A 13,920-nucleotide genomic window follows, 5' to 3' on the forward strand; every position below is an offset into this window, starting at 1 on the left:
AGGACTCTATCCCTCCAGCATGCTCTGTTTATCGTGGTGACAAGGTGTAGGTCCCTGGACCATGTGTCCCAGAGAGACTGGGATTTCTTTGAGTGTAGCATGTCCATCAGATCTGGTTAGACATGGCTTTGTATCTTATGCAGAGGTCGCCTCTGAGTAGGCGATATGCAATGGAGTAGAGCTGGAGTTTTTTAGACAGTCTGCATATGGCATCTGTTTGAGGCTAGTAATCCACTTAGTGAGGTATTTCTGTGGCCTTTTGTAGTTGTTGTAGTTGTCTTGCAAGGTACATGCCAAACTGGGCATTGTACTCTATAATGGGTCTGATGAGGGATGAGTGGCATCCTTTTTGCAAGATTTGTTCAGCTCAAGCTAGTTTTAGGTTGCTAAGTAGTTAACAAAAAAGAGGGGGTCACAGCCAGAAAAGAGAGGGGAATGGGTTGCTCGGGTTGGCAGCATGGTGGGTGGTCACTGTGTAGAATCCCCCTTTCCATCCACTCTTTTCCTTTCTAATGCTAGTCTATTAAGGTTCATGTCTGAACAAGCAAGCAGTCTATAAAGCTCTGCTAGATTAATTAGTCATGCTTTGTTGAGTGGCACTGAGGGTATGTCACTCAGCTCGAGGCCAGATAAGTCAACCAGATGCTCAAGCCCTGCTCAGCAGACTGAGGCCTCAGGGGTTTATATATGCCTGACTTTATGAAAATATTATCTGACATTGGTGGTGATACTGTTGTTTTCAGTTATGTATAAAGATATATTGGGGTGTTCTACAGCCACTCAGGGCCTAGCTGCTTGAATTCCACTACCTCGCAGGCAGGGAGTCAAATGGCTGTAAACTCATCCAATCAGCTGCTCGCACATGAACTGAATGTGAGTTCAATATCGCAGCTGATGCACTATCAGCTCACGTCCTTGGAAACTGATAGAAGTAAATGCTCGCCATGGAGCAGGTAAGTGGGGAAGGTTAGGGGGAAGGGTGTGGTACTGATAGGGTTAGGGAGGGAGACAAGGGGAGTAGCACAGACATTAAAGATCATGCACAGACATTTTTTGCACATACCTGTAGTATTTCTCTTTCTTCTGGGGTGAGAGGATAGCCTTCCACCTGGCAAATCCAATTTTACTGGATATTCTTTTTTTTTTTTTCATTTTACTGTTATTTCTTGTTAACAAACTTTGGCTCTCCACAGACCTATAAGGGCAGTGCTTCCTGTTTTTGCATCATCACGCTTGCCACTTTGGTGATGCAAAGTTGGATCTTTCCTGCACTTCCTGTACTACTAGGCTGGGTCTCTTTCCTCTGCCTTTTTTTTTTTTTTGAATGTAGATATGTTAATGTTGCTTATGGGTTGAATGCAGTATGTCCACTTATTAATGGAACAGTTTTGTGCATTAGCATGGATTTTCCAGGCAAAATACACCTATAAACTATCAAATACTAATAACTAGCATTAGTGTCTGTAATCTTCACTGATTTAAAAACTGAAATTTTTTACAAGAGATGGATAGGGTAAATATATAGAGGCAAATTTAGGGGTGTTCTGCAAAAATTATGGATTATGAAAGTTAAGCTTTATTGACATTAGGCAAAATCAGAGCCAATAAAGAGTTATGGGCTTTGTGCTGCAAGTAATATGCTTGAGTAACAGTGAAACAAAAGCAGCCTTCCATTTGTTTTCACATAAAAGAAATGCAAAATATAAGGGTGTTTCAATAACTGATTAACCAACACCATGTATCTAACCCTAACAATGAAAATTAAGCAAAAAATACAAGTAAAACTGCTTAATTCTGAAAACCTTTTCTCTGTATGCCTTTCTCCCTCTCTTGCTGAACAGGTAATGGACTCTGCTGACCCCAATGTTATGGCAACATATCAGCAAGGAAGCAGAACTTCCTGGAGAGTAATCAGTGAGGGCGGAGACTACTATGGTTGTGGAGGGCAGTTTTTGGAAGAGATCTGCCTTAAAAGGAAAACTGAGAATGCAAACTTAAATGGCAGAAATACAGCCAAGGTAAATAACTATTGAGGAAATGCATTTTGAGAACAGATAGGCTACACTGATTTTGTCAGTTTGCACAGGATCTTTAAGACTGGGGGGGGGGGATTTAGGATTAGGGAGCAATGGCGACTTTAGGTCTAGGGAGGGGGACAGGGATTTTAGATTTGGGGAGTGATCATGGACAGGAGAAGCAAAGGGATTTTAGATTTAGGGGAGCAATGGTGACTTTATGGTTAGCAAGGGGGACAAGGATTTTAGGTCTAAGGTGTGATGGTAGACTGGAGGTAAAAGGGGATTGTAGGTTTGTAGACTAATCCAGAATGAGTAGGGTTAGGGGATTTTAGTTTTAGGAAAGGATGGAGGAACGTTAGGGTTAGGTACTGTGTGGATGTTTTTATGATTAGGATCAAGGTTCTGGTAGGGTTAGTGAGTGTTACAGGACACAAGTTATTGGGAGTTAGAGCACTTAGCCATAACAAGTGAGTGACAGCGAGGACATGTGTTTTGAACAAATATGTCTCAACCACATGCAGTACACCCAGTTTATTTTGGCATCAAATAAACTGGTCATAATGACTCTATTGTGTTGTGCTTTTTGGACTGCAAAGTGGAGTCTGAGAGCAATGTATACATTTTTGGTAGTAGTAGCAGAGAACATTTTTTTCATATAAACTGTAGCTTTCTAAGCTATCTGGGTTGTTTTCTCATCTCCAAAAATGAATGCAGCCTTACTGAGTGAAATGCAACAGATTAAAGTAATACTTGCTAACCTTGAAAATTGGCTCCTCTCAACTTGTATGATAAACTGCGCGAGAAACATGAATACTATTGTTCCCATACAGTTATTTGCTCTATCAAAGGGATTGGACTTATAGAAATTTATTGTTGGTGAACTTTTTCTGGGAATTCTTTTCTGTAGTGAAACTATGGCTGCTATGTTATGGTCAACACATGAAAAAATGCCTGAGGCTTTATTGAACTCCATTACAGCTCTTCAAGAAAGAAGTGTTGCCAATATCGGCTTGACCTCCAAAAACAGGTGCCTATTATTTATTACAAATATCTCCTCCAGCTGGTCCAGTTGCAATCTCAGATTAAAGTATACCTCTAAAAAACATAGACTGAAAGACAGTGGGGAAGCTTATTTTGTTGCATTTGAGAACTATGCAGCTACACTTAGCTAACCCCTGAGTGAGTGTGCAAGGATACGGTCCTTATAGTTAACTGGGGACTCATTAAAATCATACATGGTCCGCAAGGGTGCAAACACTTTCTGCTGTCAGAAACTGAAACATGAAATTTTGGCTAGGACTAAAGCACCATGAGACAAACCGAAATGCTGCCAGCCCAGCTTTCTGGAATTTTGTAAATAACCATATGTCATTTGTGAATATTAATATGATCCATAGACCTGTCTTACAAATGTAAGAGAATTGTATGTTATGTGGATATTAAACTACTGGTGCAGAAGTGTGTATTGAACTGTATGTTATGTACTGAGATTCAAGAATATAACCACAGTGTACCCCAATGGAAAAGAACAGAAATGTATATGTACCATGTGCCTGGGCAAATGTGTGTTTTCATGGTAGAAGATGGAACATACAGAGTTAACTTGCAAAACCTCAAGAAAATAAGTGGAAATTATTTTACGATTCTTTTGTCTCTGTTTCAGCTCAGAGCAGACACAATGTCTAAAGTTGGAAGTTTTCCTATGGTCTTGAAAGAGAAATAATTACTAGGTTTCAAACATAACAGTATTTAAGTGTTTTACGACTTCCAGCTCTAGGCAAACATCTGAGAGATATGTATCTCTGACACAGAGATGCTAAATTCTAAATTTCCATTAGCCTGAGAACTGAAGGCAGGTGACCAGTTGACTCAGCATTAATGTTTTGATATTAATTTGGGAGCTCTCTCAATGATTGTGCATTTTGTATTTGTCTTTGGATCTGACAACATCCTCTCATCAGCACTTACCTTGCTAATAGTAAGTAACTAGATTAAAGTGATTTCTTTTAGATATAGATAGGAAGATAGAGGAGATTAGTTTAGATGTTTTCTGTATTTATTTGAGACTGTCCTACAATGTTGTTTTAAAATATTTCCTGAGTCTGAACTCTGCAATGTTGTTTTAAAATATTTCCTGTGAGTCTGAACTCTAGTCACTGTGCTGAGTTATTGAATATTGTCTTTTTCTTTTATTATTTATTATTAAATATATTTAAACCTTTTAATTGTGTCTGATTTGTTTAGAGATATTTAAGCTCTTACAGTACTTGCATATGTATCTGGTGACACTGTAGAGGCCACTTCTAAACAGCCTTGGCCTTGGTCGCACTTACCATTTGGATAATAGTAACATTACACAGTAAGACTGGTCACCCTTTGGGAAGGGCCTTGAAGTAAATAAGGGGTTCTGCTGGCAGTGCTAACTACCTTATGGTCTGGGAAGAAGAGGACATCGCTGGTAAACCTGTGCCAGCCTTTCCCAGGCGTGTGCTTGTGTATGAATCAAATCTCAAAGTGTGTGTGTGTGTGTGTGTGTGTGTGTGTGTGTGTGTGTGTGTGTGTGTGTGTGTGTGTGTGTGTGTGTGTGTGTGCCAGCTACTTAGGCAGGGACATGAAGGACCGGACAGAGAGAGTTATCGGAGGACTTAGCTTGGAACCCTGGCTAAGGACTCAACTCCATAGCTGTACCAGTGGGGAGTCTTATTGGGGATCTAGAGAAAGATTGAGAAACCAGCCCCAGACTGACTGTGATCTCTGTGTGCTCTTAAGGGAAGTTGTACTTTACTGTGTGTGTACTTGTCATCCTCCCAATGTGGATGTCCCTCACTAGTGCTAGTGGTGAGGATGGAGGCTCCTTGATTACTGGGCCAGTGCAGGGACGTTACACACCATACGAGGGTCAGTCCTTTAAGTCTCAGAAGTTTACACAGTATGGACAGAAAAGCAATTTCACAAATGGCTGATTTAATGAATATTTAGCTAGATAATAATGTAAGGAAAATTCTATAAATCTTGTGGATAATTTTAAATTAGTACTTTCTAGCAACATAAGAAAGGGAGTAACCCAGAGTGACTGAAACATTTTTGAAGAGTTAGTTATTTCATTACAATATCTATTGGTAACTGAAAGTACAAAATCCTAGGCAGACTTGAATGCACTAAAGGCTAATATTTGAACTGTAGCTAAGTACATTTGTTTATTTCTACACAAGAAAACCTGCTAATGTCTAAGGTGGCTCATTTTAAATGTACTAAAAAGGGCATATAACAATATATTGCACAGTTAATAACAGCAATGCTGTACCTGCAAAAAGTGTTTACTCAATGACAACTAGCTGTACCTAAAAGCATATCTATGGTGTATTATACTGATAAAGCTTTAACTACTAGAGTGTCATGGTTGACTTTTTGCCACTGTGCTGTTACTAAACTTGCTAAATGCACTATTTTGGTATAAGGAAAGGTTTGCTGGACTCAGGGAGCAAGCCTGCATTCATTAAATCACAATATATGATATGCAAGGAACTCAGTAATCATAGTTTTGTATTATGTATTCAGTACCCCCTAACACAAGGTTATTTACTTCCATTGTGGAAATCCTCTACAGTAAACTCAGTTTTCAAGAAGTATGACAAAAGAATCGTGGTTAACTATCATAACTCATAACTTCCAAAATTATCATAAGCTTAACTTGCATTTTGAGTAAATGTTTTGACAGATGTATTTTAAATAAATTACTGGTATTGCAAGGGTATAATTAAACACAGACAAGAGTAAGCATAGTTTAATTTAGGGATACCTGACACTAACTAGTCTACTCGAATTTTAAGATATTGATGAGATTGGACTTTAGTCATAAGTCACTTATTTTGATCTTGCTTAGGCAGATGATACCTTCCTACAAGGGTGAGATTATGTCAAATATGGTTTCATTAAATATAAATTGGTATATTGTTAATTGGTTAACTCGGTGATTGAAATATTGTACAGAGAAACTTTCCATACATGGACCTGTGTTTAGGGAAAATTAATTTAGATCATGACCCCCTCTGGGGAGCATGTTGGGAATGGTGGTGTTTAACTAACATTTCCCAAATTTTCAGTCACCTGACAGGGCAGATATGCAAATGACACAAAACCTGGAGCACTTATAACCTTCCAAGTTGGATAAGCAAAGATTAAATGAATACATTACAGACATTAGTCCCTGATCCAAAAAAGGAAAGATAAGACTGGAATTTACAAAATGTAATTAATTGATCTTTTGGAGTAGACTTATTAATACATGTATAACATTATGTGACACTACACTGGGGCAAACACAGAATATAAAAGATGTGAATATTGTAGTGGATGATAGAATGTCCTTCAAAGATCATGTTAATAATATAATAATAACCCACTGGTAGGTGTGGGTAATGCTGCATTTACCCACAGTTGGTGTAGTTTGGTCACGAGGGAAAAGCCTGAGTGACCCAACAAAGCCAACCATGGGTAAATCCAGCATTACTCACACCCAGCTGTGGGTTATTGCTATTATACAACAGTGTTAGTTTTGTGTTGTATTTGTGTTGTTGTTGTTATTTAGGTTTCTGTTTGTTTTATTTTATATTATTTCACTTTTTCTGAGATAAAATAGTCCCAGACTTTTAGTTCATGTTAATTGTTTATTTTACCTTTCATTTAATTTAAATACATGTTGTTATTAATTTTTCTAGAGATGTAAGGAGACAATTATATATGTAAATATAGTTTTTAAAGCTTTTGCTATGTCTTGCTTTTATTGTTTCTTTTATATTTATATACTGCTTCTGACTTGCTTGTTGTCTATATTCAGATGTTGGTTTGAGTTCTTCTTAGTGTAGTACCTGAAATGAGACATTGTGTTTATAGTTAATTACATACACTTTTCATTTTTTTAAGGTCTAAGTTATATATAAGCATAAATGTACTTACTTCTTTTGTTGGGATTGTATGTTGTAGACAGTTATTCTTCCATAATCTATTATTTTTTCTTTCGTTTGTGATGTTTCTGACATACTTTCAAGGTCTGGAGCTTCTATGTTATGGAGTTTTATTTTTTTCTTGGTTCATTGTCTGTTTTATTATTTATCATGCTTCCATTCCTGATTCTGAATGTAAGGTTATTGCTGTTACTGTTAAGGAGTGGTTTGCCTATCTTGTTGATAGATTTTCTAGTCTGCAAATTTCTGGCAACATTTTTGAATGGTAATTTATTCCCATTGGTTGTGTTGAGTACCATGTTTTCCATTCTGTCTTTGTTGAGTACCATGTTTTCCATTCTGTCTTGTACATGTTGTGGACATTTTCTGGCATGGAAAAACAGTGCTTTTGTATTAGATGGCATTTTTTTGAAGGTAATTTTCAAATTTTTTTACAGGACATAATGGGTCTTTGTGGTTTTTCAAGCATGAATCCTCTTAGTAATTGTTTTGTGAGGTTGCAATGTTCTGTATGGCCTTTGGTGTGTTTGTTAATATTTTTTGTTACATATTCTGTTCCATCTTCATTTTTTTATTGTAAAGCTGTCTTGTGTGAGGTATTGCACTACTTCATTACCATATCTTGCAAAGTGTAGTTGGATATCAAACCACACTTTTCTGACAACTCCATCTGTTGTATCTGGGGAAAATGCTTGATTGTTTTTCAGTTGTGTTATTTTTTGTATTGTTGGGGGGTGCTGTTCTGCTGTATCTTTTCCTTGTCTTCTGTATTTTTTAATTACTTTTTTAAATACATTATTTGCATTTGTTAGATGTATATATGTAATTATAGGGCTACAAATGCACTTATAACATATTACTTTCCTTTTGTGTTTCATATTGTAGTGTAGAATTCTCTTAGTATTGAATTTAAGTTCTCTGGTGGAATAGTGTGCAATACTATACTGTAGTTTTTTGTTTTGTTTGTTTATTTGTTTTTGTCAGTTTTGAAATGTTTATAGCCCAGTTGGTTTTCTTGTTCCTGTTTCTTCCTTTTCTAATTCTAGTATTTCTTTTATTTACCTTTCATTTAATTTAAATATATGTTCTTATTAATTTTTCAAGAGATGTAAGGAGAGAATTATATAAGTAAATATAGTTTTTAAAGCTGTGCTATGTCTTCCTGTTCTTGTTTCTTTTATATTTATATCCTGCTTCTGACTTGCTTGTTGTCTATATTCAGATGTTGACGAGTTCTTCTTAGTGTAGTACCTGAAATGAGACATTGTGTTTATAGTTAGTTACATACACTTTTCATTTTTTTTAAGGTTTAAGTTATATATAAGCATAAATGTACTTACTTATTTTGCTGGGTTTGTATGTTGTAGACATTTATTGTTACATAATTTATTATTTTTTTCTTTCGTTTGTGATGTTTCTGACATACTTTCAAGGTCTGGAGCTTTTATGTTATGGAGTTTCATTTTTTTTCTTGGTTCATTGTCTGTTTTATTATTGATATTATCTTCGTTTATTGGATTTTTTGGTGTTTGTTGTTGTGTTCCAGAGATTAATTTTTTCAAATGTTTTGAATTCATCTACTGACGGTTGTTAATAGGAGCGTAGGGATTACTCACTTTTTATGTCCTGGAACAGTCATTATTTGTCATGCGTCCATTCCTAATTGTGAAAGTAAGGTTATTGCTGTTGCTCTTAAGGAGTGGTTTGCCTATCTTGTTGATTGATTTACTAGTCTGCAAATTTCTGGCAACATTTTTGAATGGTAATTTATTCCCATAGGTTATGCTGAGTACCACATTTCCATTCTGTCTTGTACATGTTGTGGACGTTTTCTGGCCTGGAAAAACAGTGCTTTTATATTAGATGGCATTTTTTGAAGGTAATTTTCAAATTTCTTTACAGGACATAATGGGTCTTTGTGGTTTTTCAAGCATGGATCCTCTTAGTAATTGTTTTGTGAGGTTGCAATGTTCTGTATGGCCTTTGGTGTGTTCATTAATATTTTTGTTACATATTCTGTGCCATCTTCATTTTTTTATTGCAAAATTGTCTTGTGTGAGATATTGCACTACTTCATTACCACATCTTGCAAAGTGTAGCTGGATATCAAACCACACTTTTCTGACAACTCCATCTGTTGTGTCTGGGAAAAATGCTTGGCTTTTTCTCATTTGTGTTATTTCTTGTATTGTTCGGGGGGTGCTGTTCTGCTGTATCTTTTCCTTGTCTTCTGTATTTTTTAAATACTGATTTAAATACATTATTTGCATTTGTTAGATGAATATCTGTAATTATGTTAATTTTCTGTTTAATGGTGGGTTGTTTGTATATCTGTTAAGTTCTGCATGTAGGGCTACAAATGCACTTATAACATATTCCTTTCCTTTTGTGTTTCATACTGTAGTGTAGAATTCTCTTCGTATTGAGTTTAAATTCTTTGGTGTAATAGTGTGCAACGCTATACTGTAGTTTTTTTGTTTGTTTTTGTCAGTTTTGAAATGTTTATAGCCCATTTAGTTTGTTTTCTTGTTCCTGTTTCTTCTTTTCTAATTCTAGTATTTTTATTTCTTCGGGTGTTTTTTTCTGCATGTCTCTGCTTGTTTTTTTTTGTCTTGTATTGGTTTGAAATTCTTTCTTTACCTTTCTGAAGTGTATGCATTGTCATATTATCCTGGTTTCTGTGAGAATTGTTATGTTGTAGTACTTCCTTTTCTTACTTTTGCAGTACTTTCTTGCTTGTTGAAGGATGACTCTTTGTTTCTGGTATGTTGTCGGATATTTCCAGTAGTTTACTGTCCCGTATTAGGTCAAAGTTTAGTTCCATGTTTTCTGTGTTTTATTTTCTTTCTGTAGTATCTGCTTTTGGTGGGTTTTTTTCAGTTTACAGTATTTTTAAGATGGGGGGTGGCCACAGTGGTGCAGCGGTTAGGGTTACCACCTCACAGCAAGAGGTTCTCCGGTTCAATCCTCAGCTGGGGTGCCTTCTGTGTGGAGTCTGCATGTCCTCCCTGTGGTCATGTGGGTTTCCTCCAGGTGCTCTGGTTTCTTCCCACATCCCAAAGACATGCTGTAGGTGTATTGGACACTCTAAATTGGCCCTAGGCATGACTGCGTGCATGTGTTTGCCTTCTGTGGAAGGTTGGGTGCCGGGCTGGCAACTCGACACCGTAAAAACTCCACTGCCAATCATGAGTGGACAGGTGATCCGCCGTGGCAACCCCTAACTGGGAAAAAGCCGAAAGAAGAAGTGTTTTTTAAGATAGGAAGGCCTCCAAATGCTTGTGGATGGACATACTGAAACAAGGGGGGTGTGCTTACTAATGCGCTGTCTGTAGTCATGGTTGTTCTTTTTAAATGCAGAAACTTATATTAAATCTTTCCTGCAAATGCACATCTGTATCTTCAGTGCTTAAGCAAGGAAAGTAGTTTTGTGTAGCTTCACTTGTTAAGAAAACACAATGCGTATGGCTCACTTAGTGTCAATTATTTGTAAAGCTACAAGAAAGTAAATAACTTGAACGGGTGGGCTCGTATTATTTGTAAAACTCATGGGTTGTTTAGTTATTGTGTGATGTTACTTTTAAGGTATTTGAATATGTGGTTGTTTGTTTAGATGGCTTCCAGAATTTCAGTGCTTTCAGTAGGTTGCTAGCAAGTGTATTCTCTTTTCCTGGATTGAACAGTGGTATGATTCAATTTTTGGCAGGAGTTTGAGGAGTTAACTTCTGTGGTTGGATTCAGTTGACATTATATTGAAGCAGAAAGTTTTCGTGTCATGTTCCCATTTTTGCAGTGGTTGTGTAGCTTTGGAAGTGAATTCCCTAGAGGGTAGGGACCATTTGTGATATGTCTTTATTATAATATATTTGGTTGTTTCCGTCCTTGCAGTGAAAGGTATTTTACTTGCAGCTTGCTGCAAAGGAAATGTTTTGCTTGAAAGTCATTATGTTTATGCTGAACTGGAAAAAAAACATTGAATTCTTGTTGATGGGGAAGGTGTTCGTTAGCTAATGTGTCAGCGGCAATGTTCTGTGTAGAAGAGAAGTCAGGTATATATATATATATATATATTATTTTTGTAGTTATTTGATTTTTCTTGTACACAGAACATTGCACCTATCTTAGTAGCTTATGAATGCACATACCAGGTACAAGACTGTTGTATATCCTGATAGGAAATTGCAGCTGCTCAATGTTACTTTAGTGGCCGGACTTTTCCTGTTGGCATATGTTCAATTTACAATGGGCTGGGCACGCTGGTTGGGCTGACCAATCAGCATGCTTGTTTTTGAATGTTAATGGCCAGCCATTGTATAATATAAGGTATAGAGCATGTTTTCATCCTGTTATTGCCCGTCTATCCTATTATCCATGACTCTGGTGGCACAGATACACTGTTTAGAGTTAAATCTTATGATTTAAGAAAGCATACCAGTTTCATCAGCTGCACATCAAAGCACCTCTACTCATATTGTGACCTGTGGTGTTGGAATTAAGCACAGCAAAGAGTACTTGCCTTCCAGTCCACCTTCTCTGTCAAGTCCCACAACATATCTCAGGAAATCCTGAAGTATGTTCCAAGAGTGAATACTGTTGATTGTTTGTAGGGCCGATGCTTACCACCAGAACTCACTACCTCACAAAGCATTCCCTATGAAACCGTAATAGTAGGCAATGTGAATATTGAGTGGAAAACACTAAGTGCAGACTCCCCTAGCCAAAGCATCAGTCTCTTTGGATTTACCCAGCTCATCACAGCTCCAACCCACTTGAATAAATATTCCAACTCCAGAGCTATCCTTGACTGGATACTGACTACCAACCCACACTGATACCACAACCCCACTACACTACCCAATACCTTAAGTGACCACCTACTCATCCATACCCAAAGACACTCTTCACAACTATACAGACATCCTCTATATAAAAACTGATGTAAACTCTCTTCCTTCAACTCCACAACATTTAATGAAAGACTCCCATCAATAAACTGGTCTTCTCTGCATACTCTTCCCCTCAATGACACAGTACTAAAATTTAATAATATATTCTTAAATATTCTCAACTCACTGACACCTCTTTGGAAAATCAGAATAAACTCAAATTATGCCCCCCTGGCTTACTAAAGATACGTATTCCCTTATGCATCAGAGAGATTCTGCTTGGAAAACATGGCTAAAATACAAATCCTGTACTTACCATCAAATTTTTAGAGACCTCAGAAACCAAACCAAAAAACACATTTACAATGACAAGAAAAGAAAAATTGTTGTAATGCCCAAACTATTCATCACTCTAACCTCAAAAATCTCTGGAAAGCTATCAACTCAATCCTTCACCCTGGAAGCCCTCAAACCTCCTAATACTTCACCAGCAATTGCGCACAAGACACTGCCTTCCTTCTCAACCATTACGTCATTGATACTATCCATAAACTGATGAAGACTGACCAGGGCTCCAACACTACAATAGATCCCCAAACAACCTGTAATCAATACCCTTTTCTCTTAACCTATTCCCACCACATATATAAAATCCCTCCTCCAAAACTTAAACCATGTTCTCCTTCAGCTGACAATCTACTCCCTTCTATCTTAAATTTGTAGCCAACTATATTGCCTATCCAGTTTTAATACTTATCAGTACATCAATTCGTGAAGCCACTGTACTTGAGATCTGGAAATCTTTCTATGCAATACCTCTACACATAGGAGGCAACTCCATTGATCCATCTAACTATAGACCTACAGCTATACTTTGCCTCCTCTCAAAAATACTCAAAAAATGCATTCACTCCCAGCTTCTTAAATGTCTAATCCAAGAAAACCTTCTGTCACCTACTCAACATGGTTTTCCCCCAAAACCATAGTACAACTACAGCCCTTTTTCCTTTCACTCATACAATAGCTGAAGCCTGTGATATTATAAACTTGTCTAATGTCTATTCTTAGACCTGTCAAAAGCCTTTGAGATGGTATCCCACTCTAAACTCTTAACCAAGTTAGCAAACCTGAACCTTTCAGCTTCTACTCTAGAATGGTTCTTCGGATATCTCACAAATAAACTCCAGTCTGTCAGATGTCATTCCTCCTGCCCCCTCTTTTTACCCATCCATACAGGTGTTCCCCAGGGGTCCATCCTAGGACCTCTTCTATTCAATATCTTCACTAATGACCTCTATACTTCTTGCCAGCACTCCTCTCTCATTCAATATGCTGATGATTCTACTCTCATCTCTTCTTCAAAAACTATCTCTCAGCTGCACTCTCTTACCCAAAATTCATTTCTCCCTGTTGAAAGATGGCTCACTGAAAATCAGCTTATTTTAAATCCTGAAAAGACTAAGCTCTTACTCTTTCTCCCACAATCACTTTCTCATCTCAAACCCACCTTCACCATCTCTTCCTTAAATAGAACTATCATTAATGGAGAATTCTACACAAAGCTATTTAAATTGATAGTAGATGATCAACTCATATTTGACCTCCATGGCCAACATGGGCTCAGGTTGCTAGTATAGGGCCCAACCTTCCACGGAGGTAACATGCAAACACTCACACCTAGGGCCAATTTAGATTGTCCAATCCACCTACTGCATGTCTTTTGAATATGGGAGGAAACCAGAGCACCCAAAGGAAACCCATGTAAATGCAGGGAGGACATGCAGACTCCACACAGAAAGCACCCCAGCCAAGAATCAAACTGGAGAACTTCTTGCTGTGAGGTGACAACACTAACTGCTACACCACTGCCCCACTATATGAGTCTGCTCAAGGAAAAGTCATAACAGTTATTCCATATCTGTTTAATAAATCCTCTACTGGAATTAAACTTATTAATTTCTACATATCACCTACTTAGAGATAAAACTATCTTACTATATAAAGTGGTAAAATACAAAACTTTGTTGCCAATGATGGTCTTCAGTTTGAGAA

This window comes from Protopterus annectens, chromosome 14.part0 (genome assembly GCF_019279795.1).
Source record: "Protopterus annectens isolate FY-2018-M chromosome 14.part0, PAN1.0, whole genome shotgun sequence".
NCBI classification, from domain to species: domain Eukaryota; kingdom Metazoa; phylum Chordata; order Ceratodontiformes; family Protopteridae; genus Protopterus; species Protopterus annectens.